This window comes from Muntiacus reevesi, chromosome 10 (assembly GCF_963930625.1).
Source record: "Muntiacus reevesi chromosome 10, mMunRee1.1, whole genome shotgun sequence".
Lineage (NCBI taxonomy): Eukaryota > Metazoa > Chordata > Mammalia > Artiodactyla > Cervidae > Muntiacus > Muntiacus reevesi.
The window spans coordinates 21344553-21369529 of NC_089258.1; the positions used below are offsets into that span (position 1 = coordinate 21344553).

The 24977-nt window shown below is 41.9% G+C and overlaps 2 pseudogenes; one reads left to right on the forward strand and one right to left on the reverse strand.

Moving 5' to 3' along the window:
* Nucleotides 1-1824: 1824 nt before the first annotated feature.
* LOC136176313 (vasculin-like protein 1 pseudogene) lies at nt 1825-6321 on the forward strand (annotated as a pseudogene).
* A 2748-nt stretch (nt 6322-9069) lies between these two features.
* On the reverse strand, nt 9070-9362 carry LOC136176926 (keratin-associated protein 3-3-like; annotated as a pseudogene).
* Between the last annotated feature and the right edge of the window lie 15615 nt (nt 9363-24977).

Genomic DNA, 24977 nt, shown 5'->3' on the forward strand with positions numbered 1-24977 from the left:
TCATGAGAAACCCTGGACTGGATGAAGCACAAACTGGAATCAAGATTGCCAGGAGAAATATCAACAACCTCAGATATGCAGATGACACCACACTTTATGATAGGAAGCAAAGAAGAACTAAAGAGCCTCTTGATGAAAGTGAAAGAGGAGAGTGAAAAAGTTGGCTTAAAACTCAATCAGAAAACTGAAATCATGGCATCTTGTCCCATCACTTCATGGCAAATAGATGAGGAAGCAATGGAAATAGTGGCTGACTTTATTTTGGGGGGGCTCCAAAATCACTGCAGATGGTAACTGCAGCCATGAAATTAAAAGGTGCTTACTCCTTGGGAGGAAAGTTATGACCAACTTAGATAGCATATTTAAAACCAGAGACATTACTTTGCCAACAAAGGTCCATCTAGTCAAAGCTATGGTTTCTCCAGTGGTCATGTATGGATGTGAGAATTGGACTATAAAGAAAGCTGAGCACCGAAGAATTTATACTTTTAAACTGTGGTGTTGGAAAAGATTCTTGTGAGTCTCTTGGACTGCAAGGAGATCCAACCAATCCATCCAAAAGGAAATCTATCCTGAATATTCATTGGAAGGACTGATGCTGAAGGTGAAACTCCAATATTTTGGCCACCTGATGCGAAGAATTGACTCATTTGGAAAGACCCTGATGCTTGGAAAGACTGAAGGCGGGAGGAGAAAGGGATGACAGAGGATGAGATAGTTGGATGGCATCACAACTCAATGGACATGAATTTGAGTAAACTCGGGGAGTTGGTGATGAACAGGGAAGACTGGTGTGCTGCAGTCCATGAGGTCGCAAAGAGTCGGACACAACTGAGCGACTGAACTGAACAGAACTAAACTGATGAAAGGTGGGGGGAAGAAAACATGTTCAGGGACCGGAAGTCAAGGATGATAGTTATAGTAAAAGACATAGTGACATCTCCCCCGCCCAGTGAGATTTGTCCTTTCACATTTTAGCTTCTGAGGTCATCTATCACCATGAGAGGATTCAATAACCAAAAAGTCACATGCAGAAGTGCATCCATGAAGAGAAGTGAAGGCAGAGCTCGAGTGAAACGATGCATCAGGTTGTCACACTTGGAAACACATTTGCTGGCAGGTCATGAAAGTTGGTGAAAAGATATGTATGCTTAGTTTCTCAGTCATGTCCGACTCTCTGTAGCCCTTTGGACTGTAGCCCATTCAGGCTCCTCCATTCATGGGATTTTTCAGGCAAGAATGCTGCAGTGGGTTGCCACTTCCTTCTCCAGGGGATCTTCCCAACCCAGGGGTTGAATCTGCATCTCCTGCATCTCCTACATCGCAGGTGGATTCTTTACCTGCTGAGCCATCAGGGAAGCTCTGAAAGTGAAAAGATACACGTGGTATCATTCAGGTCATTGGTGCAGGACAGACAGCCTAGGCTGGGAGTAACCTGTTAGTGTACATGTGTATATTCTGCTTTCTGGCCACTCCTCCTTCCCCCCCCCCTTTTTTTTTTCAAGTACTTGTTGAATTGAGCACCCACCATGTGAGTAGCCCTGAAGGGAGTGATTGTGAGAGAGATTGTGGGGACTTGTTCACCAAACAACCTGATTACTAAGACGAATTTTTAACCATCCTGGAGATTTTACATTGTGTTCTTTCCAAAGGTGGTAGTGAGGCTGATAGAGAAGCTTAAGTCAGATTACCCAAATCTCTCTGATATTATGATAAACATTATAGTTCTAAGAAGGTCTTTCTTTCCAGACAAACCCTTCTGGGCATGTAGATAAATATCAGCAAAATGAGTCATCATTAATGCTTCTCATCATCAGAATAACCATGGCCAATAATCCTATAAGGGATGGAATGTTACAGGGTATGGTGGAGCAGAGGGACATTTTGCAAAAAGATAGTAAATTTTGCTCTAAAATTCTATAAATCTAAATACAACTGTGAATTTATTTTCATAGCAGTTTGTGTTTCCCTCCAGGAATCAGCAAGGGATGATCCTCCTGCTTTATCTTAAAAGAAACTGAACGCTGAGATGAATTCACTGCTTTCTGAAAAAGACATGAAAAGCCCACGTGGCAGCTTGCGGTTCTATCGATGTTCTGCCATGACTCCTCTCCAGGTCTATATTTAGCGTGATCTGATTGAGTGAGATCACACGCTCAGAATAAACTAAGCCCAGAATATCAGCTATGATTTACTTCCAGAGGCAGTAATAAATCTCCCTCTTGAAATTGTGTTTGTTTGCTGCTGGCTAGGTTCCTGCTCCACTTGTATGATGCCTCAAAGCTATAAATATATAAAATTTTAAATGGACAAAAGATCTGTCTGATAGATATTTGCCCCACTGATGGCATCCTGTAGGCACAGATTAATTTCTTTAAAATATTATTATTTATGATCATTTCTTCAGGGATCCATCTATACAGTTAAAAAAATATATCAACTTCTGGTAATCACCTACCTCACAGTGGATTTCCTACTAAGAGAAATAAAGTCTGAATTTCTTTCAGCTATTAAAAATAGCAATTTCACCACAACTGCAGGAAAATAACCCTAGTAGGCAAAGATATTTGAGCCAAGTGAGACTTGGAAATATAGTGCCTTGGTCTTGGGATTAGGTCACAGAAAGTTAGCTCTGTATCCATTTATGGTGACTGAATTTGAGCTGGGTGGAGTTTGTGGGCACATCTTAGAAGAGACAAGGTGGATGTTTGCATTCCAGTGATCATACCTGACATATCCCAGGTGAGGCTGTGTGGGGCCCTTCTGAAAACAATACCGGGTCCTTTGCTGCCTGGGTGAGCATCTTCACCTCATAATTCAGGAAGGGCAGAATAGGAGATGGCCATGTGGAGCCTGGACTGGATGCAGCCAAGTCATTTCACTGGGCTCCTGGGGTTGAAGTTTTATGCCTACTCAAAATCAGGCAGCTGTTTCTTCCCAGGCAGACTGCAGACTCCACATTCACCTTGGGTACTCTCACTCCCACTCTGGGATGAGGAGAAAAGGCAATCAAACAAAAGCAGTCCAGAATTGACACACGTAAAAGAATTAACAGAAAAGAACATTAAAATAGCTAATACATATATTTTCCTTCTGTTTTCAAAATTGAGACTTGAAAAATATATTTTAAAAGCACTCAATTCAAGTTTTTTGACAGGAAAACTATAATTTCTGAGAGAAAAAATAAACTAGATGAAACTAACAAAAGATTAGACATTGCAGAGGAAAAGATTAGTGATTTTAAAGACATGGTAATAGAAACTATCCAAACTCAAATTGTGAAAAAAATAATAATTTTTTTAAAAAATGAAATCCAAAAATATCAGTAAGTTGTGGGACAACTTCCAAAGACCCAACATACATTTAATTGGAGGCCCTGGAGAAGACATGACTGGGGGAACAGAAAAAAATGTTTGAAGAAATGGTGGACATTTTTTTTCAAACTTGATGAAAATCCACAGATGCTTAGAGACACAATGAAATCCAAGCACAAGAAACATGAAGAAAATCAAACCAAGATACATCATAATTAAATTACTTGAAACTAGTGTCAAGAATAGAAGCTTCAGTCAGAAGGGGAAAAACAATATGTACAGGGGGGAAAACAATATGTACAGAGGGAAAAAGTTAAGTATAAAAGCAAATTTATCACCAAAAACTATGCAGATAAGAACACAGTAAATTAACATCATGAAAGTATTGAAGGGGGGAAATATCTGTTAATCTAGAACTCAACATCTATCAAAAATGTCTTTAATTTGATTTTTGGGAAGACCTTTGTTATGGCTGTGTGCTCTCCACCTCTGCTGGATCAGGAAGCTGGGGACGCGCCCTCAGATGCCACGACTGGTCGCTAACTGTAGCCTCTCCACTGCCCTGTGGCCTTTTAAATGATTGAATAATGATGAACGTGGATCCGAAGTGACTTCTCTGCTGAAGCAGAAGATTCTTATTACCTTCCATTAAGTCAATTTAGTCTCTCAAACAGGCAGAACGAGCGAAACACAGAAAACTGAAGAGAAGAAAACCTCACTTTGGAACTTTCTTCATGACTGTTCTTAAGCCCTACCTTTCTACTTGTTTTAATTTCGCTGTGAATTTATAAATAGTGAAGAAACATTTGGGAGCTTTATACCAAGAAATTTGCCTTGAAAGCTGCTATTCTTGGAGGAAATCATATCAAGTTCCTATTTTTTTTTAACAAGGTTTCTTATGTCCTTAGATTTTGAAGGATATAAACTCATACCTGCAGACTATTTTTAGCAGCCATGTAAGAATAACAAGATTTGTAAATTAAGAGCTTTGTAATGTGGATGGATGTTTTGCTACTAAAATTGACTACTCAGAAGATCTTTTATAGCTCTTCAATGTTTTATTTTTGATCTATCACTTCAATGACATTATTTGACCAAAAAGAAGTCATTCTATCTTTCTAAGTTATGACCTTGTTATGAACAATATTTGCATTCACTGTGCAAATGTCTATGTATTATCTATTTAAGCAATATCGTACTGCCATCACTCAAGGAAGTTGAAAGAGCTGAACATTGATATAGCTCTTTCCCCTTCCCCTCATTTTTTAAATGTAACAAATACTTTGTATGTTCCCCTCCCTCTCCCCTTTTCCCTTCCCCTTTGGGAAACATGTCAGGAACTAGATAGTTTAAGATGAGCAGTTGAGAGGACTGAGAGATTGATCCACACAGAGCCTGGCTACTTCATGCTTCATTGTGAGGCGTTCTGCTGGCCAGCCTAATTAAGTATCCTCTTAACAAGAGAACCTCATGGAAATCCAGCTGGCAACTCAAAGAAGTTCAGGAAGCAGGACCACAGAGATTATACTCTGGGATCCTTGCCATGAGGTTGGAGGCCTCACCTTGTTGAAAAGAGACACTGATTTAAATAGTGTAGCATGACTTTGTTCCTGCTTGGCTAAATTTCTCAACACCACAGTCAGCTAAGTCCCCTACAGCGACTTTCGAAAAACACGGAGAGCACCTACCCCGAGGAGATGGTATATTTGGAGTAAGCTGTCATAGACATAATTCCTCTGATGGCTTTTCAACAACGGACCTCTTTGAATGACAGGAGATTCTTGGCACCAGCCCTCCCTGTTCCACCATGATTCTGTGGACTCTGGGGTCTCTAAGGGAGCATATGCTGGAATCACAGGGAGCCTATCTGGTTGGCATGGCTCTTCACAAGGTCATGATGGTATGAGCCAGCATAATGGGCATGGCACAGGAAACCATCACTACTGGAATGGCAGTTTCCACTCCCAGAAAGGCTGTGCCTTTCAGGAAAAGCCACCTACAGATATTAGAGAAGAGAAGAAAGAAGATAAGGTGGAAAAGTTGCAATTTGAAGAGGAAGACTTCCCTTCTTTGAATCCAGAAGCTGGCAAACAGAATCAGCCATGCAGACCTATTGGGACCCCTTCTGGAGTGTGGGGGAAACCTACCTAGTGCCAAACAACCCTCCAAAATGCTAGTCACCAAAAAAGTTTCCAAAGAAGATCCTGCTGCTGCCTTCTCTGCTGCATTCACCAGGATCTCATCATGCAAATGGAAACAAATTGTCAGCCATGGTTCCAAGAGTCTATAAGAACCTGGTTCCTAAGCCTATACCACCTCCATCCAAGGCCAGTGCTTGGAAAGCTAACAGAATGGAACACAAGTCAGGATCCCTTTCCTCTAGCCAAGAGTCTGCTTTTACCAGTCCAATCTGTTATCAAACCATTAGTACTGGCTGGTGGAGTAGTTTTAAACTCTCCCAAAGGGGGCCCCACCAGCACCACTCCTCCAATTGAGATCAGCTCCTCTCGTCTGACCAAGTTGACCCGCCAAACTACTGACAGGAAGAGTGAGTTCCTGAAGACTCTGAAGGATGACCGGAATGGGGACTTCTCAGAGGGCAGAGAGTGTGCGAAGTTGGAAGATTCGGAGGACAATAGCACATCTGAACCAAAGGAAAACGGAGAGGAAGGCTGTCATCAGAATTGTCTTGCTCTCCCTGTAGAAGAGGAAGTGGGGGGTCCTCTCTGACTCTTTGGAAGCAGAGCACAGGTTACTGAAAGCAATAGGATGGCAGGAGTATCCTGAAAATGATAAGAATTTCCTTCCCCTCACAGAGGATGAGCTCAGAGAGTTCCACATGAAGACAGAGCAGCTGATAAGAAACGGCTTTGGGAAGAATGACTTCTTGCAGAGTCGAAGTTCCAACCTATTCTCCTCTTGGAGGAGCACTTGCAGAGCAGAGTTGGAGGACTCAGACGCAGAGACAAGTAGCAGTGAGACATCTGATAACAATGCCTGGGAGTAGGTGTATAAATGCTCACAGTTGAATCTGACCCAGTAAACTCAGCTTGCATGTTTAGGGATTATACAGAGGAAATCGTTCTTTTCCTTTTCCTTCTCTTATGTTATTGTTGAATACTTCATGCACAAGAGAAATAATCATATCCCAAAGAAAGAGTGAGCAATTGGCTTGTTTAGCTTTTATTGTTGTTCTTCCCTGTTTTCTGCTTAATAGAGAGAATTTTGTGTGGTGGGAAAGATTTTTAAAATACACACACATACACACAGTATATATGGAGCAATGCACAGGTGGGAGCTGGCAGTGCAGAGAGGAGACACTGATCTGCAGAAACAGCTTCTCCTACCAGCCCTTGGGGCACTCACCCCTGTGCTCAAGCAATCACTGTCAATGACAAAGTGACTGCTGAATTTATAATTGTATTAAATTAATGCTAATGATTTGGATATTTTATTTTATTTCTGGCTGCTCAGGTAAGGTTAGCCCTTAACCAAGCATATGTGACTTTTTCCCTTTTTTTTTTTTTCTTTCTAGGTACAGCTGTAAAATATTTGGATATCGGAAGTGTTGTGTTATTCTTGCAGCCTTGATTTTCAGGGTAGATTGTAGAATATAAATTTTTGCGAGATTTCAAAGATTAAGATTACTTTGATAACATTATTTATAGATTTTAAAGATGTGGTTATCACAGGTCTGTTGAAGGGGAAAACTACTGCATAAAATAACTAACTTGGAATAAATATTTTGCATCAGTTTGGGGGAAAGAAAAGCTTTAATTTTAAAAAGCAAAATTCAATGTATTTCAAACTTCCAAAGGCTCAACGAATTTCTTCTAAGTAGACCTCGAACCCAGGTCCCCCACATTGCAGCTGCTGCTGCAATGGATTCTTTACCATCTGAGCCAATAGGGAAGCCCACCAGTAGACTCATACATCAAGAAATGTTAAGGGGTGTCTCTGCAAGCAGATAGGTGGTCAAATCAGATGAAAATAGGATAAAGGGATAAAGCACCAGAAATTGTGTCTGCATGAGTGAAAATATATGGTTTCTTCTTATTATTTAAACCCTTTTAAAAGATATTTGCTTCTATAAAAATGAAAACTACAGATTTTGAGATTTGTAGTAAGCTTTAGAAACTGTATGGTGACAAATCTATAAAGCATAGGAGGGGAGGAATAAAAGCATACTCCTGTGGCTTTCTTATATTATATATGCAGTGGTCTAACATCACTTGAAAGTAGACCATGACAAGTATACCAGAAACCCAAAGTAACCACTAAAATAACAAAATAAGGTATTTTTCTTTAATTATCCAACTAAAAGAAAAGACATAAATTGCCAGTATCAAAGATGAGAGAAGTTATATCATCACATTCCACATATATTAAAAAGAATTAGAAGGGATACTGTGAACAACTTTCTGTTAATAAATTTGATAACTGAAATGAATAAATTCCTTAAAATTCACAAGCTGCCATGCCAAAGTTCATTTAAAAAGAAAGAGATAACCTGATAGAAATAAAATAAATAAAAGCAATATAGTCAATATAAAACTCAGTATTCTGAGTAGATTCAGAGACTTCGATTCTCTGCAGTTTGCTCAGAACTACACAACGTGATGACTGGTTTCTGCATTAGCTTACTGTTTAATTTAAATCTTGAAAGCAATCCCACTGTCATGAAAGTTGGTCAAGGTACTTCTATGCAAAGAAATTCAATTTGTGGTTAAAATCATTCCCACAAAGGAAACTCCAGAAAATTAAACACAAAGGAGTATATCCTAACCTATTCTAGCAGGCCAGCTACCCTAATTTCAAAACCAGATAAGAATATTACAAGAAAATAAAACTAAACCAATATTCTGCATTAGTATGAATGCGAAAATTCTAAATAAAATTTTAGCAAATCAGGGACCTATGTGGTGGTCCAATGGCTAAGAATCTGCCTTGTAATGCAGGGGATAAGGATTTGATTGCTGGTTGAGAAACTATGAGCCCACATGTCACAGAGCAACTAAACTCGGGAACTGCAACTACTGAGTCCAGGATGCTCCAGAACCTATGCACCACAATTGGAGAATCCATGTGTCCCAACAAAAGATCCCACGTGACACAACAAAGATCTCATGTGCAGCAACTAAGATCCAGTGTAGCCAAATAAACACATTTTTTTTTTTTAATGTAGCAAATCAAAGTCAATCATGTGTGAAAGGGAAAATACATTATATCAATTTGGGTTCACAAGGAAAGCAAGGTTGGTGTAACATTTTAAAAATCAATGCAAATGAACATAGTTATAAACTTTCAAATGCAAAAGATTAAATATAAAAAACTAAATAATTACTTCCATAGATACAGAAAAAGCACTCAACAAAATTTCACATCTATTTCTCTTTTTTGCCACAGAAATAACTTATTGGAAAATCCATCAAGAAATTATTTTTCCTCTATGAAAATGCTCAATACAATAAATGGGATGCAGGAAGCAAGATGACCAATAAAATAGAGTCTGAGGTCTTATAGACTTTAATACTATTTTGATAACAGATGATATTCACCTGCCCAAATGAACCAAATTGTTACTCAGCCAAATAGCCATAAAAATTTATTTATTTTCTTTCCATTAAGGTAAAAAGTAGGCTTTCCATATCTATGCCTTCGGGTCTACCTCAATCTGTGATAAAATACTGAGCAAGTGCATGCCAAATAGATAGCTTCTGTGTTACTACCAGGCACTGAGTGAGTCGAACATCAGCTAGCAGCAGCTGGGGACACAGGGCTCACAGGCGGGCTGAGTGAAGGTTGTGAAGTTGATGGTTTCCAGGTCTGGGGTGGGCTGGGTAGAGTTGAGCAGGAAGCAGGTGGGCATAGAGGGTTGAGGAATGTGGCAGGGTTTGGGCAGCTGTCACAGCAGGTTGTGTCCAGTAACCAAACCATATGTGAGCAGGTGCTGGGCAGGCAGACTCACGCCCAGAATTTGTCAGAGGAGCAGATGGTAGTGGCGGGGCTGGAGGGAACACTGCAGCCACGGGGAGCACAGCAAGCCATGGCATTGGGAACCTGGTTTGCTTTTGGTTTCTTGGAGTGAAAAATGAAATACCTAGGATGAAATGTCTCCTCTCACCTTGGGGCTCTTTATACATCCCCTTCATCAGTTGTTGGTCCACCAAAAGGCTTCCTCTCGTTTTTATTTATGCCACCGTTTTCAACTAAAATTCTCTAATCAATTTGGCATTTACTTGTCCATTAAGAGTACCTGCCCTTATTAAAATAATTGTGCTTTTGACTCGTTGATTTATCACTTTTTGTCATAAGAGGATCACATTTTATATTCACAGGGTCCTGGAATGCCAAATCTTACAAGAATTATGGATAATTAGTCCAAAAGACAATTCAGCTGTAGTTTCAGAGGCTAAATTCTTCTCATTTTTTTCTTCTTAGTTTTAAATAACATGCATAACATGATATGATTTTTATGACTAATTTTAGAATATGCAACTTAAATGATTAATTGGATCAACAAAGGCATGGCTAGCTACAGATGAATGTTGCATATGACTATATGCATCTCAGATGCATTTGCCTTATTTACTGATGATATAATTCAATTTCTTTTGAGCAAGCAAGGTGACAGCCAGAATGGAATAAGATGAAACACTTTTCGCTATTTTTTAAGCTCACATCTATTTCTAATTTAAAAAGAACTCAGAAAATTACAGCCATAAAGGTACTTATTCAATCTGATAAAGAACACCTACAGAAAACCTATAGCTAATGTAATACTTAGTGGTAATGACTGAATGCATTTCCCCTATGATTCAAGAACAAGACAAGGATGTCTGCTCTCATGATGTCTAGTTAGCATTATACTGGAGGTTCTGGCAGTGTAAGCAGGCAAGTAAAAGAGATAAAAGACATTTAGATTGAAAAGGAAGAAATAAAATTGCTTTATTGATTTATGATCATCCCTGTATATTACACAGAGTGAAGTAAGTCAGAAAGAGAAAGACAAATACTGTATATTAACGCATATATATGGAATTTAGAAAGATGGTGCCAACAATCCTACCTGCAGGGCAGTAAGGAGACACAGATGTAAAGAACAGACTTTTGGACTCAGTGGGAGAAAGCAAGGGTGGGATGATTTGAGAGAATAGCATTGAAACATGTACATTGCCATAAGTAAAATAGATGTATGAAGCAGGCACCCAAAGCTGGTGCTCTGGGACATCCCAGAGGGATAGAATGGAAGGGAAGAGGTTCAGGATGGGGGGATACATGTATACCTGTGACTGATTCATATCAATATATGGCAAAAAAAAAAATCACAATATTGTAAAAAAAAAATCACAATATTGTGAATTAATTATCCTCCAATTAAGATAACTTGATGAATAAAAAATCTTGATAGAATCTATTTTTTAAAAATTGCTAGAACTAATAAGTGAGTTCAGTAAGCTGCAGGATTTGAGGTCAACATACAGCTGTTAATTCTATTCCATTATACTAGCAATGAACAATAAAAAGTTGGAATTATTAAGATAATGTGTATGGGTGTGGGGGTGTGTGCACGCATGCGTGCACACGCTTTATCATTCAATCATGTCTGACTCTTTGAGACCCCATGGCTATGGCCAACCAGGATCCTATCCACGGAATTTTCCAGGCAAAAATACTGGAGCAGGTTGCCATTCCCCACTCCAGGAAATCTTCCTGACCCAGGGATCTAACCTAGATCTCTTTCAACTCCTGCACTGGCAGGTGGATTCTTTACCACCATACCACCTGGGAAGCCCGTTAAGATAATACCATTTATAACAGCATCAAAAAATACAAAATACTTAGGGATAAATTTGACAAAAATGTGTCAGACTTATAACTATGAAACTTAACTCACACTTACAACTATGAAATACTGATGAAAGAAATTAAAGAATACCTAAATAAGTTGAGAGATATACCTTATTCATGGATCAGAAGTCTCAATATTACTAAGATGTCAATTCTCTCCCAGTTGTTCTGTAGATTCAAAGAAATCCCAACAAAATTCCCAACAGCTTTGGTTGGATAGAAATTGACAGACTAATTCTAAAATTTATATGGAAATGCAAAGTACCTGAAATGGTCAAATAAAACTGTGAAAAAAGAACAAAAGCGGGAGGTCCGACACTATCTGATCTCAAGGTTTCTTTTCTATTAAGCTGTAGTAATCAAGATTGTATGGAACTGATATCAAGATAGAAATATAGACTAATGAACACAGTAAAGAACCCCAAAATAGACCCACACATTTATGGACAACTGATTTTTTTTGCAAAGTTGTAAATGCAGTTCTGTGGGAAAGAATCGCCTTTTTCAACAAATAGTGCTGAAATAATTAGACATCTTATGTAACAAGATTTAAACTTTCATCCATACTCCATACAATATACAAAAATCAACTCAATGGCTCATGAACCTAAGTGTAAAATGAGTTTTCTAGAGCAGCATCTGGGATGCAGGAATTTGAGAGGAATGATTGTACAGCCTGGTGGAAATTCACAAACAGATTTTCCAAGGCCTTTCAAAAGGTCATCATCATGGACTGAAAGGCATTAGACCATTTTTATAGTTGCCAAGGGGCAGTAGATTGTGGATCCAGTAAAGAAGATTTATAGGATTTCTGTTTCCCTAAACCCCTAAAAAAAGAAAAGCAAAAAACAGGAAACTAATCCACTATTAAAAGAAACCACAAAAAATAATAAATTGACTGATATTTTACCACACTACATTTTCTCCTATAAAACATAGGACATTCTGATGTATCTTCAGAAGTTTAAACAGAAGTTTTCCAGGTTGTAGATTCAAGAAATTCAAGCAGTATAGTCAAAAAAAAGCAAGCTCATTATTCAATCTGTCTGACTCTGAAGCTCTGGAGTTTGCCTGGGAAGTCAGAACACAATGACAGGATTCTGCATTAACTTTCCATTCTATTCAAATCTTGAAAGCAAGCCCCCTTAGGTGGAGAGGAGCCAGAGCAGAGGGTGTGTGTGTGTGTGTGTGTGTGTGTGTGTGTGTGTGTGTGTGTGTCCCCATGGACTGGAGCCCACCAGGCTCCTCTGTCCACAGATTCTCCAGGCAAGAACACTGGAGTGGGTTGCCATGCCCTCCTCCAGGGGATCTTCCTGACCCAGGGATTGAACCCAGGTCTCCTGCATCACATTCTTTACTATCTGAGCCACCAGGGAAGCCCCAGAGTACTGGAGTGAGTAGCCTATCGCTTCTCCAGGGGATCTTCCCGACCCAGGAATGGACCTGGGGTCTCTTGCACTTCAAGCAGATTTTTTACCAGCTGAGCTATTACTGAGCAACTATTAGTCTCCTCAAGGAGCAGCAGGGAGGGACAGTTTCCAGTTTCCCACCAGGAGCCTGAGCACGGGACACAGCTCTGCACCTCCTAGCAGTCACTCTCAGCAACTAAAGGCTGCACCCCCCAGCCCCACAAGCACCTTGCCTTCCTACAGGCCATCTGAGCCCACTTCCTTGCTCTGTTGATGATGAAACTGTAATTAAAACATGTTTGGGGACTTTCCCAGTGGCCCAGTTGTTTAGAATCCACCTGCCAAAGCAGGGGACTATGGTTTCATCCCTGATCTTTGAAGATTCCACATGCCATGGGCAACTAAAGCTGTGTGCCACAACAACTGAAGCTTGCATGCCACAACTACTGAGCTCAAGTGCCTAGAGCTGTGCTCCACAAGAAAAGCATCACAACTAGAGAGCAGCTCCCGCTCACCGCAACTAGAGAAAGTCCTAGCAGCAACCAAGACCCAGCGCAGCCGAAATAAAATAAATGATGAAAACATTTAAATTTGAAATAAATAAAATAAAACAACATGTCTGAGCATCAGAATTTAACAAGGTATATCAAGGTGGTGCTGGAGAAGACCCTTGAGAGTCCCTTGGACAGCAAGGAGATCAAACCAGTCAATTCAAAAGGAAATCAACCCTGAATATTCATTAGAAGGAGTGATACTGAAGCTGAAGCTCCAATACTTTGGCCACCTGATTCGAAGAGCCAACTCATTGGAAAAGCCCCAGGTGCTAGAAAAGACTGAAGGCCAAAGGAGGTGGGAGCAGCAGAGGATAAGATGGTACGATAGCATCACTGACTCAATGGACATGAATCTGAGCAAACTCCGAGAGACAGTGACAGGGAAGCCTGGCGTGCTGCAGGCCTTGGAGCTGCAGAGTTGGACATGACTTAGAAGGTGAACACACAACACACACATCAAGGACATGAAAAGTTCTTTAAATCTTCTGACCTAATCATCCCACCTCTAGGAATATACTCAAAGGAAATTAAGTGAAAAAGAGACAAAACTGTATGTCTACAGATGTTACAATAGTGTTATGCCTAATGATCAAGAAGTGGAAACAGTCTAAAAATCCAACAGCAAACTGTGTCTGAGCCTTGTGGCTCAGCTGATAAAGAATCTGCCTGCAATGTTGGGGACCTGGGTTCGATCCCTGGGTTGGGAAGAGCCCCTGGAGAAGGGAAAGGCTACCCACTACAGTATTCTGGCCTGGAGAATTCCTTGGACTGTATAGTCTCTGGAGTAGCAAAGAGTTGGACACGACTGAGCGACTTTCACTTCAAACTATGCCTCAGCAGTAGAGTATTACACAGCTGTTAAAAACAGTTGTGAAGAAGGGGCAGGGTTTTGACAATGCAAATTGATGGGGAAGGGCTTTGACATCGCAAACGCTAGAGGAAACTGAAGGAAAAGCAGACTGTTTGTGGTAGTGGACATGGGAAAGCGGTTTTGATTTTATTTCCTGCACTTTGCAAAATTTTTCTCCTGGGGTGTTCTTAACCTGGAGTTATGGGCCCCCTGCTGGTAGAAGATCTCTAGGAATCCCCAAACCTGTATCCCGGTATTGTGTGTACGTGCTGTTTTTCCACTTGCGAAGCAAACTCCTGAAATGATGAAGTATTTGGTTCTGACCACCAGGAAAGTTGAGTCATTTTTTGATAAGAAAACAGAGCTCCAGGCTCTAACTATTCTCCTCCCCTACACAGAGTCCACTTCCTGGGGCAAAGGAAAACCATGTGCTGCCTGCCAATCCCACCTCCCGGAGCCTCTGGGGATCCCAGTGCTCGAGGGATCTGACAGCAGTGGCTGAAGAAGCTGGTGGTGGGGCTGGAGGGTGGGAAGGAAGACCCACTTTCCCTTTTATATTTACACTCTTCACTCAAAGGCCTTATCTTTTTTGGGTGTTTTGGCAGGGGAGTGGTGGGGGGAGTTGTCCTTTTTTTGGTATTTTTTTCAAAAGGCAGGAAATTTTCTGGTTCACTCCCCCATCTGCCTGGACAGACATGTCAAAAGATGCAGGAACATGTACATCCACCCCTGATGCAGATTCTTCCAGTCTGGGCCTGCAAAATTCTCTGCACTTCCTGCTTTGCAGAATCACAGAATAAAAGTTGTCACCAATCTCGTCCTCTTAGACTTTTCATCACTTACTCTCAGAATGCCCCAGGCAGAGGGTATTTTGTGTCTCAATTGTGTTCTACAAATAATCACAGGAAGGCCCCCCACCACTTCTGCACAGCTGAGGGCTCTTGGCCTGGGGAGCTGAATGGCCAGCCAGATCAAAGCCACGGGAGTCGCCCAGGGGACACACAGCCCCAAGCACCAGTCGACAGACTCAGCAGGATGCCAGATGGGTCTATCTTTCTTTCTTTCTTTTTTTTCTGTTCTAGGTCTTTGTTGATTTCTCTACTTGAGGAGAGGGGGCTACTCTTTGTTGCAGTACACAGCTCTAGATGCACAGGTTTCAGCAGCTCTGGCTTGCGGACCCTAGAGCACAGGGTCAGTAGTCGTGGCGCACAGGCAGCTGCCCTGCAGCATGTGGGATCTTCCCCGACCAGGGATCGAACCCATGTCCCCTAAAGTGGCAGGCGGAGTCTCATCCACTGTGTCACCAGGGAAGTCCTCAATGGGTCATTATTACTATGGCTTTCAACTTTTTGACCCCAGAGTGCCTACACACCTGAGTTTCCCTGGGTGCACCTCCCTTCCTGGAGAGAAATTATACAGGCACATGGAGAGAGGTCCCACATGCCCATATTGTCCTGGGCCACTGTCACTCCACACACTGCTGCCCAGAGGGGTCACAGGCTCCAAACGCAGCATCTCAGTTCCTCTCCAAACACCCACGTGCTGTGTTACATCCACCATTAAACACATCAGCTGGGCGTGGGGGGACTCCAGGCCTCCTGACGGCCCAGCTCCTTGCTCTCCGGAAGCCACGCTTTTGGAGGGTTGATGGACAGCTTTACATTATAAGAGCACACACCTCTATCTGTTTGACCTGTTTACTAACTGACACTGGCATTCCCTGCTCTACAAAACGGCTCACACTTCCCCCTCAGGCCAGCAGTTGAGTCCTGGGAGGGAATTTCTTGGGAAACACTGAACTGCTGACCTTTCCCATGGTTTCAGGGCCTCACTTGTATTTTTACCAACTCCAGATCATGGTCCTGACCCCCTTGGGGTTAGAACTCCTTCCTAAATCAACAAAATCACTTTGAAACATACCCCCAAATGCCAGTACCATCATCGCCATTCCCGCTTAGTTGAGTCACAGTCAATTTTTAAATTGTATTACAAGGCTCTGGGCAGTTACGTTCTCTTCAAGCATCAGCCACGTTACGGTGGAGAGTTGCTCCCACTGGTAGGGGACGCTGGCCCAAGGTGTCTGAATGAGGTACAGAGGGCAGCCAGCGTGAGGAAGCAGTTTCCTCCGGAAAGCCTAAACTTTATTTTACATAAAAGTACATGAATTTTATATGCAACATATAATTTTGAAATTACTAAGACTATAGCTGCATCATTTTATAGGTGATTCTTGTGAAGACATAGTAAGTAAAAAGGAAGAATCCAGAAGCTAAAATCCCATGGGCACAGAACAGACTTGGTCCACAGATGCTGGTTCACAAACAACAGGGACATCGTGGCCTCATCCTCTGCCTGCAATCAAGGAAGCTATTTTGCTGCTAATGCTAAGACATATCCTAAGTTCAGAATCATGAAAGAATCAACAAAATCCTCTTGCAGGAACCCATGAAGTTGACATGGAGTCCTCCCTTGGCCCACTGCATGTACCAACCCTTAGAGATCTCTGAGATTTGGCAGTCAGAACTGCCCATGGGGCCCAAAGGTTTGGTAGAGAATTACTTTCTTTGTTGAAACCTTTCACATAACTGGTAATCAGCGTGCCCGGACCTATTGTTCATGGTAGACTTGTTCTATGTGTGTCCTGACTGGGACAGCCTGGGTGAGACTGTAGGGGCACAAACCTGCCAGAAGTGAAATGGACGTGTACTGAATCCATAGTGTGTGTGTGTGTGTGTGTGTGTGTGTGTGTGTGTGTGTGTGTGTGTGTTCTGGGGCAACACGACCTAAGTCCAAAGCAAGAGACCCATGTTCCTAGGGTTGTTACCAAACCAAACTTGCATCTGCCACTGACACAAAGGTTGCGGTTAAGGGAAATACAGTGTTTATTTCAAGGCACCAAGCAAGGAGAACAGGTAGCAAATGCTCAAAGGACCCAACAGAGACAGAACAGGGAGCCCTTGGAGCCAATGTATGGCTTAAGTTATGGTTGTGACTTAAGCAGACTTATGACTGCTCTCTTTTTTTCTGCATTCCTTTGCTTCTCTAATCATCAACCGCCACGGCTTGTTTTCTGTCTCCACTCATAGATGGCCTAAGAGGCCACAGTATATTCCCATGGTCTTTTTCTAATCATAAGGAAGCAAAGGGCTTGGGGCTGGGGCGGTGGGTGGGGGGTTCTGTCACCGGGAACCTCATTGGATGGTTTAGATAAGACTCTTCCTAGGTCTGCTTGGTTTCAGGGTGACATCCCCTTGCCTATAGGCTGGCCACCCTCCCACCAGTCCCCAGAGCAATAGAAAAGTCCCTTCAGTGTCCCTTCACAAATACCTTATAACATGACGGAAATTTCTGAAGTGATGGAGATGTTCTGTAACTCAATGATGTTTGAGTTATACACGTATAGGTCTTTGTCAAAACTCATAGGAAGGTGTAGATAAGACTTGTGAAGGAGAAAAAGAGACAGCTGTAAAGTAGATGTATGTTTGATGAAGTACTGGGGTAGAATGACTGGATGTCTGCAACTTTCTCTGAAATGCTTCAAAATATGTGGTAGATCACCACAATCCCACTCCTAGGTATACCTAAAACAAAGGAAAGCAGGGGCTTGAATAAATATTTGCCCACCCATGTTCATATCAGCATTATTTATAATAGTCAGAAGGTGAAAGCAACCCAAATGATCGTTAGCAGAGGAATGGAAAACAAAATGTGGCATATACTTGCAATGTAATATTCAGTTCAGTTCAGTCGCTCAGTCATGTCCGACTCTTTGTGACCCCATGAATCGCAGCATGCCAGGCCTCCCTAACCATCACCAACTCCCGGAGTCTACCAAAACCCGTGCCCATCGAGTTGGTGATGCCATCCAGCCATCTCATTCTCTGTCATCCCCTTCTCCTCCTGCCCCCAATCCCTCCCAGCATCAGGGTCTTTTCCAATGAGTCAACTCTTCACATGAGATGGCCAAAGTATTGGAGTTTCAGCTTCAGCATCAGTCCTTCCAATGAACTCCCAGGACTGATCTCTTTTAGAATGGATTGGTTGGATCTCCTTGCAGTCCAAAGAACTCACAAGAGTCTTCTCCAACACCATAGTTCAAAAGCATCAATTTTTCGGCACTCAGCTTTCTTCACAGTCCAACTCTCACATCCATACATGACCACTGGAAAAACCAAAGCCTTGACTAGATGGACTTTTGTTGGCAAAGTAATGTCTCTGCTTTTTAATATGCTATCTAGGTTGGTCATAACTTTCCTTCCAAGGAGTAAACATCTTTTAATTTCATGGCTGCAGTTACCATCTGCAGTGATTTTGGAGCCCCCCAAAATAAAGTCTGACACTGTTTCCACTGTCTCCCCATCTATTTCCCATGAGGTGATGGGACCAGATGCCACAATCTTAATTTTCTGAATGTTAAGTTTTAAGCCAACGTTTTCATTCTCATCTTCCACTTTCATCAAGAAGCTTTTTAGTTCCTCCTCACTTTCTGCCATAAGGGTGGTGTCATCTGCATATCTGAGGTTATTGATATTTCTCCCGGTAATCTTGATTCCAGCTTGTGCGTCATCCAGCCCAGGATTTCTCATGATGTACTCTGCATATAAGTTAAATAAGTAGGGTGACAATATACAGCTTTGAAGTACTCCTTTTCCTATTTGGAACCAGTCTGTTGTCCCATGTCCAGTTCTAACTGTTGCTTCTTGAACTGCATACAGGTTTCTTAAGAGGCAGATCAGGTGGTCTGGTATTCCCATCTCTTTCAGAATTTTCCAGTTTATTGTGATCCACACAGTCAAAGGCTTTGGCATAGTCAATAAAGCAGAAATAGATGTTTTTCTGGAACTCTCTTGCTTTTTCGATGATCCAGCAGATATTGGCAATTTGATCTCTGGTTCCTCTGCCTTTTCTAAAACCAGCTTGAATATCTGGAAGTTCACGGTTCACATATTGCTGAAGCCTGGCTTGGAGAATTTTGAGCATTACTTTACTAGCGTGTGAGATATTACATCACCTTAAAAAGGAAAGAAACCATATTACACGCTAGCAACATGGGTGAACTCTGAGGACATCATTCTGAGTGAAATCAGCCAGTCCCAAAAAGACTACAAGGGACTCATATGAAGCACCTTGACTAGTCAAATCATAGACACAGAAAGTAACACAGAGCTTAGTAGGGGGAGAGGGAATGCGGAGTTAGTGTTTAATGGGAACAGAGTTTCTGACTGGGAAAATGAAAAAGTTCTGGAGATGGAGGGTGGTAATGGTTGCAAGACAATATGAATGTACTTAATGCCACTAAACTGTACATTTGAAAATGGTTAATGTGGTGAGTTTTGTATTATGTATTGTTGTTGCTGTTGTTGTCTAGTTGTTAAGTCATGTCTGACTCTTTTGCGACCCCATGGACTGTAGCCTGCCAGACTCCTCCGTCCATGCGATTTCCCAACACTGGATTGGGTTGTCATTTCCTTCTCCAGGGGGTCTTCTTGACCTAGGAATCAAACCTGCATCTCTTGCATTGGCAGGAGGATTCTTTACCACTGAAGCCCCTTTTATTATGTGTATTTTGTCACAATCTAAAATTTTAAGCATCCAAATAAAGTATAGAGCTTATTTAATTAAAAGTATAAAGCAGATCAATATAGATATGGATGGCTAGATATGCAAAACAAAAACAAAAGAAGTTCAGTGTTTTTGTAGAACCCGGTGGTAGGTGTCTGTCCTTCACTATCTCCTAGAGCTTGCTCAAACACTTGCCCATTGAGTCACTGATACTGTCCAACCATCTTGTCCTCTGTCAACTTCTCTTTCCCATCAGGGTCTTTTCTAGTGAGTTGGCTCTTCACATCAGTTGGCCAGCGTATTGGAGCTTCAGCTTCAGAATCAGTCCTTCCAATGAATATTCAGGATTGATTTCCTTTAGGATTGACTGATTTGATCTTGCAGTCCAAGGGATTCTCAAGAGTCTTCTCCAACACCACAGTCAAAAGCATCAATTCTTTAGCACTCAACCTTCTTTGTGGTCCAACTCTCACAATCCTGCACCACGTCTTATTTGTGGCAGGTGGTACCTTTAGTTGCATGTGGGATCTAGTTCCCCAACCAGGGATCAAACCCAGGCCACCTGCATTGGGAGCACAGAGTCTTAGCCAGTGGACCACCAAGGAAGTCCCAAACGGGACAGAGGGGGCTCATTTGACCATCATTCCCAAGGACACTACAGCAGTAACTTGATGAAGGGCCTTCTTTCCTACACTTCACCAAGACCTATCCCTTTATAGAAAGGGCCATAGACTATCAGCATACTCAGCACCCCTTCCCATCCTTTGCCCATAACAAACACTCATAATGGAACCCAGAACTGCATTCAACCATGTCTCAGCGTCATAGCACAGAGCTGTAAGCAATCACTAGTGATCAATCCAGGCGGGCTGTCAAAAATAGAAACTATAGTTGTCCTAAAGTCCAGACACTGGGTTCAAGAAGAGATAGGAAACCAGTAAGACATGCTCTAAGAGGTAAAGGGGTCAAGCAAGTTTCCACCAGTGCTGAAGCAAGGGGCCACCACTGCTCTGGGCAGTGGGGTTAGAGACACAGAAGGTAGGTTTTGGAGCAAAGGAAGGAGAAAATGAATGTTTAATTTTCATGTATACCTAACATTTTGGGGAGCAACCACATCTGGTTGGCAGCTTTTCAGCAAAGAACTTGCCTTCATCCTTAAGCTGTTGCAGAAGTAAAGGAATGAGATCCTAAAGAAAGCATATCTGGGACAGAGCAGATATAACCGAAACAGTGAAGGGCTCTCACTCTCCACAACTCGTCATGTTTGATCATGAGCTCAGGAAACCCCAACAAACATGAATCAGGTCAGCTACCACCCTGAAATAGCTTGGTGTCCCAAAGCTATCCAAGCAACAGAGGCTGCAGCAGAGGACTCTGAAGTCAGATGCCTCTGCTGTGTGACCCGCAGATATCACTTAACCTCTCTGAGCTTCAGTGTCCTGTCTATGAAATGATGAGTATGTGTCACATGGCTGTTATGAAGTTTGCATGAGTGATACTTGGAAATGCTAATTAAGTACCTGGTATACAGTGGTGCTTAATAATGTTGGGTGGTATGTTGGTTGGTTAGTGGCAATGGAAGTAGACTTATATTAGTAACCCCAAGAAGCCTGTCACTATACTCCTCCTTCCCTATAACCTAAGTGGCAAGTGAGGGACGGAACAGGTCTTTCTTCCTGCATCTCTTTGTTTGAAGCCACCGAGATCTCCCCCACTACTGGCTTCAGGACCATGCTGGGCCCGGGAGGCTCCTCTTCACTCCCAGAATCTGTCCCTCCTCAGAATGCAATGTCCCTTTTTGGAGGGGCATGTGACTCAAGTGCTCCAAAGCTATTCAAGCTCTTCTAAAGAAGTCAGCATGGCTGGATAAGGCATGAGGTCTTGTCCAACCAGGTCACACACTTTTATTTCACTCTCAGGTGAGTATGTAAAGACACCTGAGAATTTCTACTTTAAAAGCATCCTACAAATTGATAGTTGCTGGGAAATTGCCAAGTGAGCCAAGCCTAGTGCTCTCTGATGACCTGGGGTGGGGAGGGAAAGTAGGCTCAAGAGATAGGGGATATATGTTTAATAATGACTGATTTGTGTTGTTGTATGGCAGAAACCAACATAGAAATGTAAAGCAATTATCCTCCAATAAAAATAAATTTAAAAAAAATTTTTAATAAATAAAAGCATCCTGAATTTTCCTCTAAAGCCAGAACTGTTTCTCATCTTTGAAAGTGGAGGTCACCCTCACTGGCTTGGCCCAGGCTGCAGGTCTTCACAATACAGACAGTGTCTCCACCTGTCCCCCATTACCACCTTTCTCCTTTCTCCACTGTCCCCCATTCCCACACAACCCCTTCTATTCCCTGGAGGTGCCATTAAGGAGGGAACCGCCCAGAAATCTGGGATCCACACAGGAAAATTATCGCAGACAATTTACTCCCGTTGACATGGAGAACTGACCTCTCGGGGAGCAGCTCCCACTGTTGGCGACCCGCAAGGAGGCACTTGGTGAGACATCTAGTCTCCTTGTGGCTACAGACACTCAACACGCCCACCTCCTTGGATCACCTGCAACCCCTGCTTGACAAGAACCAAAACAAAACATGACCCAGGAACACTGGAGACCTGTGCCCCTACATTCACCCAGGATGTGCAGACCAGAGCTGGTTGCCTTCATCTGTGAGCTTGGAGACCCTGTTTCCTCCCAAGAAGTTTCAGGGGGAGGTCTGTCTATCTGGGATACATGCAGAAGACACAAGAAATAATGTTTGGGGAAAGTCATCTTACAATTTCTTCTAGTGACAGAAGAGACTGTTCTCTGCCTGGGTTTTAAATGCATTTGTGAAGTGTCCTTCTGAAGGTGGCTTGTGTTTCACGGGTCAGAACATGGATTTTTTAAATTCAAAATTAAAACTAATTTGATGCCATTATACAAACCAAGTGTTACTCTCCCTCTGTCTCTCCCTCCAACACTGAACTGGGACCTGGCACCTGCCTGGCAACCAGACTCAATCACTGTGGGAAGGACCTGCTCAGGAGAGCCTCCTCACACCCCACCCTCCTGGGCCGCTCTGTTCTCCTTGCCTGGCTCCGGGCTCCCCTCTCCACCGCAGATCCACAAAGGGTGTGCACACCCCTCACCCAGATGCACCCCCATGCCCCGGTCCCTCCGTGCACCAGGTCACTGTGTGCTGTGACCCAGCAGGGTTGCGTCCCACCCTGCTCAGGTGGCCAGCAAAACTGAGAACAAAAACACAAGCTGCTGCAATTCTTCAGGTCGGTTCAGAAATAGACACATCATTTCAGTTTAAAAGGGGAAAAACGATAATCACAAAGACTGGATAGCAACACTCTCTTAACAAAAATAGCAGAAAAAAAAGCTGCTGAGAAAATAACAAAATACTGTTTTTTATAAAAGGCAAAGATATGCTAGATGTCATGATAAGCAGGAATCATCTAGACAGAGCCCTTCAGCACTGTGAAGACTGACCATTCTGAATCATCACGCAATGGCTCCATGTTGAAGCAGTCAGGCGACTGGTTGCATAAAGAGGGTAAAACCAGGAACATCCGTGAATCTTTAAGTTTAGAATTAAGGCTTACATAGAACAGCCTCCATATAACACTGTATGGTGAGGTTCTTATGTCATCTTATGTTGGTAAAGATCCTAATGTCTAAAAAATTCTGAAGAAAAATAATTTTCAACTTGAAATTATAAACTCAGCAAAACACTAGTCATAAGTAAAAATAGACTAAAGACATTTTCATTCATATAGTGAATCTCAAAATTGATTTTTCTTGCACTTTCCTGAAGGAACTACTAGAGATAATCTCTGGCAAATTTAGGAAGATAGGGAAGTAAAGAAACAATGTGTCCAACCCCAAGAGTTAGGGGAAGCTCCAGGTTGAAAAATGTGCCATGGGCCTGGACAGCAAACAGTTCAGATTTAGTGGGTTATAGAAGCATTTGGAAGGTAAGCCTCATGGGGGAAAAGGAGAACAAATGATAAAAAATTATACCTTTGGGATAATATAAAAATATGTGAGTAGGAAATTAAACAAGTAGAAAAAAATGAAACAACTACAAACTTCAGGAGAAACAAAAACTCTCACAAGAAAGGGAATATTCACCTGGAGCCTCAAAGAATAATACATAGCTATACTAGTAATGTAAATATTGATTATTAATCCACCTCTCCCAGACGATGTCACAGAAGACATGGAAGAAAAATCTCTCCTTGGAGAAAACCCATTGACGATGCTTAAAACTTATCAAATCAAGAAATATTGAGGGATTTCCCTGCTGGCCCAGTGGTTAAGAGTCTGCCTTCCAATACAGGGGATGTGGTTCAATCCCTGATCAGGGAACTAAGATCCCACAGGCCACTGGACAACTAAGCTTGCACAGTGTAACTACTGAGCTTGTGATCTAGAGCCCAGGCACTACACCGAAAGGTCTCAGACACCACAAGGCGTTTCTGTGCTGCAACTGAGACCCAATGCAGCCAAACAAATAAAATGCAAAAATTTAAAAAATAAAAGAAATAATGGTAAAGTATATTGTCTGGAAGCATGGAGGTGAGGGCCAGAAGAAACAGCTAAATAGAAGTTTAAAAGTGATTGACCTCTGAAGAATGGGGCTGGGGTACAGAGAAGGTGACCAAGAGGTCTATTATTTTTATCTTGAGACTATCGGTTCTGTTTAATATTTTCAATCACAAGTATGTTTTACATTAATAAATGTTTATTCATCTCAATAAATAAATACTCTTAATGATGACCAACATGAAATTTGTCTGCGAAAGGGCAGAAAGAGGAAGGGGAGCAATTAGGGGTAATTTACCTTTACAGAGGCCAGAGGGCAGGGCCTCCAGAGGACAAGTGAAGACAAACTCTTGGAGACAGGCACAAAACCCAGGTAGGAGGAAGAAGGTGAGGGCTGAGAAAGATACCTGGAAAGGTTTATATCAACCTTGGTAATGATTCAAAATGAAATGTCTTAAAGGAATCCAGATAGGAAAAGAAGAAGTGAAACTCTCACTGTTTGCAGATGACATGATCCTCTACATAGAAAACCCTAAAGACTCTTCCAGAAAATTACTAGAGCTAATCAATGAATATAGTAAAGTTGCAGGATATAAAATTAACACACAGAAATCCCTTGCATTCCTATATACTAACAATGAAAAAACAGAAAGAGAAATTAAGGAAACAATACCATTAACCATTGCAACAAAAAGAATAAAATACTTAGGAGTATATCTACCTAAAGAAACAAAAGACCTATACATAGAAAACTATAAAACACTGATGAAAGAAATCAAAGAGGACACAAACAGATGGAGAAACATACCGTGTTCATGGATTGGAAGAACCAATATTGTCAAAATGGCTATTCTACCCAAAGCAATCTATAGATTCAATGCAATCCCTATCAAGCTA